The 5,555-nt window shown below is 44.6% G+C and overlaps 1 long non-coding RNA gene across 1 annotated transcript; it reads left to right on the forward strand.

Moving 5' to 3' along the window:
• The first annotated feature begins 2,196 nt into the window (after positions 1–2,196).
• LOC109493458 lies at positions 2,197–3,956 on the forward strand. Its single transcript, XR_002147713.2, has 2 exons — positions 2,197–2,430; positions 2,658–3,956. It is a non-coding gene; the product is annotated as an uncharacterized LOC109493458 (long non-coding RNA).
• The last annotated feature ends 1,599 nt before the right edge of the window (positions 3,957–5,555 follow it).

Consider the following 5,555-nt stretch of genomic DNA (forward strand, 5'->3'; position numbering starts at 1 on the left):
TCTTTGACTCCCTTATTCACCCTGTATCACTGAACCTGTATCATTGAACCATGAATTGTGAGAAGTACCATTATTGTACGCACCACTCAGAAAGTAAAAATGCTACTCATTATGGCCCAAGGACTCATCTATGACAAACTACATCTTGATTTCAGAAGTATTAAAATGTTTAAAAAATACGTGTCTAAAATCAATGACGTGCGGCAAGCAGATTTTTCCCATTATTCCCTGTCACTGTGCCTCGCAGCAGCAAAGACTCGCTCAGTGCCGGCTGAGCTCCCTCCTCCGTTCTGCTGAAGCATCAGGAATAAACGAGAACCTTTCAGCATTGCAGGCAGGTGCCCACTCCTGCTCTGTAAGGCGGCGGAGCACAGGGTTCTGTAGAAAAGAGCTCTTTGGCTCTCCGTGGTGAAATGGTGCTCTTATGTGGAATTCTGTTTCATAAGTGCTTCATCGTTAGTTATTCTCTATAGCACCCTAGGCTTTGCTGATGAGAAAACTGTATGTGGGGATTGGAATTCCAAGGCTAACAGGAGCTAGGGCTTGAGTCTAGAACAGAGTACACCTTTTTTTCCTATACATATAAAAAATAAAGGCCAAATCGTAGATATGTCTTTTGTTGTTGTTGTTTTCAGGTTGTTGTTGTTGTTGTTTTCAAGTAGGCTTCATGCCCAACGTGAAGTCCAATGTGGGGCTTGAACTCAAGACCCTGAGCTCAAGACCTGAGTTGAGATCAAGGGTCAGATGCTTAACTGACTGAGCCACCCAGGCACCTGTAAATAGTAAATATTTCTTGCTTTTCAGGACACAGAGTCTCTGTAACAATTATTCAACTCTGCCATTGTAGCATGAAATAATATGTCAAAGAATGGGTGTGACTGTGCTCCAATAAAACCTATTTATAAAAACAGGGGTGCACTGAATCTGGCCTGTTGACTGTACTTTGCCAACTCTGGTCTAGGATTCTACATTCAGAGGATCCTCTGGGGTCATGTGTTGACTTTCTCAAGGTCATACAGCTGGTAAGTGAGGCTAGGATCCCAATCCAGGTCTCCAGACCCTTGTCTAGTGCAGTTTTCGCTACAGGGGTAATGCTTCCTCTTACTGCTCCCATAATGTCCCTATTATATTCACTGACAATCCCAGACCGTGGGAAAATATGTGCTGTTAGGCAGAGAGAACAGAAAAGAAAGAAGATTGATAAAAATTAGTTTCTTTTGGGGCATCTGGGTAGCTCAGTTGGTTGAGCATCCGACTCTTGATCTCAGCTGAGGCCACGATCCCAGAGGTGTGGGATAGAGCCTCACGTCAGGCTCTGTGCTGAGCGTGAAGTCTGCTTAAGATTCTCTCTCTCTCTCTCTCTCTCTCTCTCTCTCTCTCTCTCTCTGCCTGTTTCCCCTCCCCCTCCCAAATAAAAAATAAAAAAATATAAAGTAAAAAACAAATTAGCTGCTTTCATCTCATTTTAATCAGAAAGTTTAGAAAAGAAAGAATTATCAACTCTGAGTTGCCCTGCTTCTAAACACCATGCCCCTAGTGACTGTGAGTGAAGCTAAGGGTTACTTTTTCCTTTGCCTCCTGGGTCCCTTGGGCTGCAACAAGTCAGTGTTCTGTGGGAAAAGTCACCACCATTCTCCTTTCTAAGTTCAGCTTTCCTGGCAAAGACACCTTTTGCTCTAATCAGTCGAACTATTAACTCTAATCAGCACAGAGCAGGCAAAACGGGGCTGGTGTTTGGGGGAATTAGCTTTAATTTGCCAGATGTTATTTGTTTCTGTCTATTGACCACAGAGGTGCAGAGATTTAACTCTATTCCTGCTTTCAGGGTTCCTACGGTTGAGCTGTGGAGACAAGGCATAAACACGTTCAGGCGTTAAATAAAATGCAAAACCTGGTTCAGTGCAGTAAGAAAAATGCATTTGCATGCATGGATGCACACCCCCATACATTCTTCCAGTGAGCAAACAGTAATTATTAGACTGCATGGTATTAAGCCACTTTAGGAGAAGCTTCTTTTTCTTGAATATGGCATAATCTCTCTCAGTCCCTCCTTCCCATAATGTCCTTTCTCTTACCATGCAGACCAGTTTCAGTGCTTTCTTTCCTGCCTACGGACAATGCCCAGAGGTCCCGTGGTGTCTAAGAAACGAGGGCCACTTCAAAATGCCTTGCCAGCCAGACCGTCTATCCCTGCTGGATGGCTTTCATTTCCTACAGCACATAAAAGCTTTTGAAATGTGTCCTTTCCTGTCTTTTGCAACAGAAGCTCTACTTTCCGGTGAGGACTATTTGTGGGGCAGATATCCCCCTCACAGAAGAAGGGTAGTCCGAGGATTTAGAATCCTTCTGGATTCCTCCGCTAAGGGGGAAGGGGCCAGTTCTGACCGCTATACACTGGACACTTCATCTGTTTATTCCACCAAATAGATGGTGAGTGTTTACTCTGTGGAGGGTGCTGTGTGTTCCTGGATGGGTTTTTGTCTGAGATGAGATTTACAGGTGCAGAAGATATTCGTTAAATGCCTCCAACAACAGAATAATAGAACAAATTTATACATACTGCTGTCGTGATAAAAACACCCCCCCCCCCCGCCCGACCTGTGAAGATAGCAGATGAAGACTTCTCTGATTTTCATCTGATATTTTGCATTTTTCAGTTACTCATGAAATGAGATGCCCGGCCTTCCCCTCACGACGCAGCAGAGCAGAAAATGGCGGTGGAGCTGATGTCTCCAGGTTATTTCCCTAGAGCCCTGGGTATGTCATATCTGTTCTCATTCAGGTAGTGGCTGCTGCCAGGATCTGCCCTGCTCCTCAGCCCCTGGCCCGAGGATGCTCCCGGGCACTGCTCACGGACCAGACAACCAACCGGCAGATGTGAGAGCTGCAAGGGGCTTCGTGACCTCATCTGGGACCATCCCTCTCTGAGCTGTTGTGCAAGGTCAGGAGGTCCTGGAGCCCAGCACTGCCTGTAGCCACCGGAAGAGCCAGAGGGCCAGAGCCCAGAGCTGGCACTCTCCCTGCCCGGGAGCGCTGCTTCTCCAGCCGGCTCACCGCGCTTTGCACCTGCACCTGCATCTTGGCTGCTGGAGCCTGCACTCATTTCTGATTCGGCTCCAGGTTTGGAGCGCCCTTCCTCTGCTCCCTCGTCTGCTGGATTAGCTCCCAGCTCTCTGCAAACAACCGTCCTGACAACTCCGGCTCCAGTGTCTTCTTTTTGAAAACTGGTAACGGGGAAACACTGGGGGCAGAGGACTCCAACTCCAACCCCGCTGATCCCGTGAACGGTTCCATTTACGCCCAGCTCAGTTATTAGCAATCGCTTTTCTGGGACAAGGCTGGGACCAAGCCTCCTGGTAACTGTATTAACAGCTGCCACACTAAGGAACAACTGGTAAAGGCAGCTTTAATACCCTAAAAGCCAGGACCCCCAAAGATAATGCCACTGACTTTATCTGACATTTCAAAGCAGGTGAACTTACTCATTAGCAATCACAAGTTTTACAGTTCAGATTTTTTTTTGCTAGTAAACCTGTTATCATTTTAAAGGCATCAGGTATTACAGCGAAACTCCTAAATTTGCCCAGAATCATAATGCTTTTGCCATTATATTTATGGCTCATGTTTTAACTCCTTGCATATCCTAACAAGCTGTATTGTAACAGGGTAGTGCTATATTTGAACAGTGACTTCACTTAGCCCAGAGATATAGAAAGACACCGACTTAATGGGGGAAATCCTGGTTTTTCCTTCTGTCTCTGCTTAATTTGGGCTTGTCATTTCAAAAGGATAAGATCTGCTAGGATGATGTCAGAATCATTGTCTGCATGGACCTGGTTATTCCTGGATTTTCACCATGGAGTCAGACTTCCCAAATGTCAAAATGAATTTGACCATGGCCTTGGCTGTTCCCTTGTCTTTGGCATAACAACCAGTAAATGCGTGTCAGCCCCTGGCTTCCTGGTTACTTTTCATTCCTGCTATTGCCAGTTTGCTCCTGGATTTGATCAACCTAGGTTTGAGTGTGAATTTATCTTGCAATCGCCTCTAAACTGTGATCCCCCCCAGTATTTTTAAGAATAACTATGGTTTTTGTGAAAACTATTACATTCTCATTGAAATTAATTCAAATAACACAAAGGTACTGAGATGAAAGTTTAAAAATCACCTGATCTAGTCACTCAGAGATACCCACTGTTAACTTCTTGGTAAACAGTTTTTCAGGCATGTAGCACGTATGTTATATAACATACCTATACACACACACACACACACACACACACACACACACACACACATACACACACACCCATACGATTTTATACATTTTATAAATACACATTTTATAAAAAGTACATTTCAGGGGCACCTGGGTGGCTCAGCTGGTTAAGTGTCCAACTGTTGATTTCAGCTCAGGTCATGATCTCGAGGTTCTTGAGAACAAGCCCTGTGTTGGGTTCAGTGCTGACAGTGACGAACCTGCTTGGGATTCTCTCTCTCTCTCTTTTTCTCCCTCTCTCTCTGCCACTCCTCTGCTCTTGGGCTCTTTCTTTCTCTCTCTCTTCCAAAATAGGTAAAGAAACTTAAAAAAAAAATTAAAAATACATTTATACAATTTTACAAATACAATTTTACAAAATTTTATAGAGTTTTATAAAAATGGGATTTACCATACATGCAGTTCTGTGGCCGGCTTTTTTTACTCAACTATAGGTCCTTATTGGGAGAGAGAGCTCTCCCTGGTCTCTGTGCTCCTACCCGGCTTTCTGGGTATGACAAAAATGCGAGGCATTTCTCAGGATGTGTTTGTAGTAAGCAACCTTGAGGCTATTTTCCTCCTCGGCTAAGGACAGGCTTGCTTACTGCTTGCAATAAAATGGTGGGTTCAACTGAATGTCAGCTGAACCCCTATCAGACAGAACAGAATTTACATGTCCATAGACAGGAATTATTTTGCATTGTTGTCAATTATCTACAATTTTTCAAGAAGTAAAACCTTTTCCATCGAATCAGATAACCCCAAGGGTGTCTTCTAGAGCCTAGATAATATAGGTTTTTGCCGAAGCGCACTTTTCCCTACAGCGCTCGTCAAACACTTAGCAAACTCCAGCTTCCTGTCTCAGAGAGTAGTAACTAGAAGTGGGTAAAAAACTGGAGAACATCAAAGGGCAGGGAAGTCTTGAGTTCTCCCTAAGAGCAGGGAGCTTGGTTTCAGAGCTGGGGGGGGCAGGCCCTTTGGGGGGCGCCAAAGAGGAGAGGGTGACAGGGGTGAGACGCTGTGACCTAGTTCCGAACGCTCCCACTGTATGTGCTACTTACGGATTTCTGTTCAAACCTATCTGAATTTCACGAAGCAAATCGGATGTCCCACCAGATTTGTTAAAATTGGGTGTTAACTAATGCATGAAAATAAAAAGTGGGCAAACCCTAAAAATGATACAGAGTTTCGGGCAAGGGAACTAGAAGTAGTTCTGTCTTCTCTCTTACGATGTTCCAGTTTGATTTCCAGATGCAAATTTTCTCAGTGGAAGTGCCCACAGGTCAAAGGTCTGAGA

The sequence above is a fragment of the Felis catus genome, chromosome D3 (genome assembly GCF_018350175.1).
Source record: "Felis catus isolate Fca126 chromosome D3, F.catus_Fca126_mat1.0, whole genome shotgun sequence".
NCBI classification, from domain to species: domain Eukaryota; kingdom Metazoa; phylum Chordata; class Mammalia; order Carnivora; family Felidae; genus Felis; species Felis catus.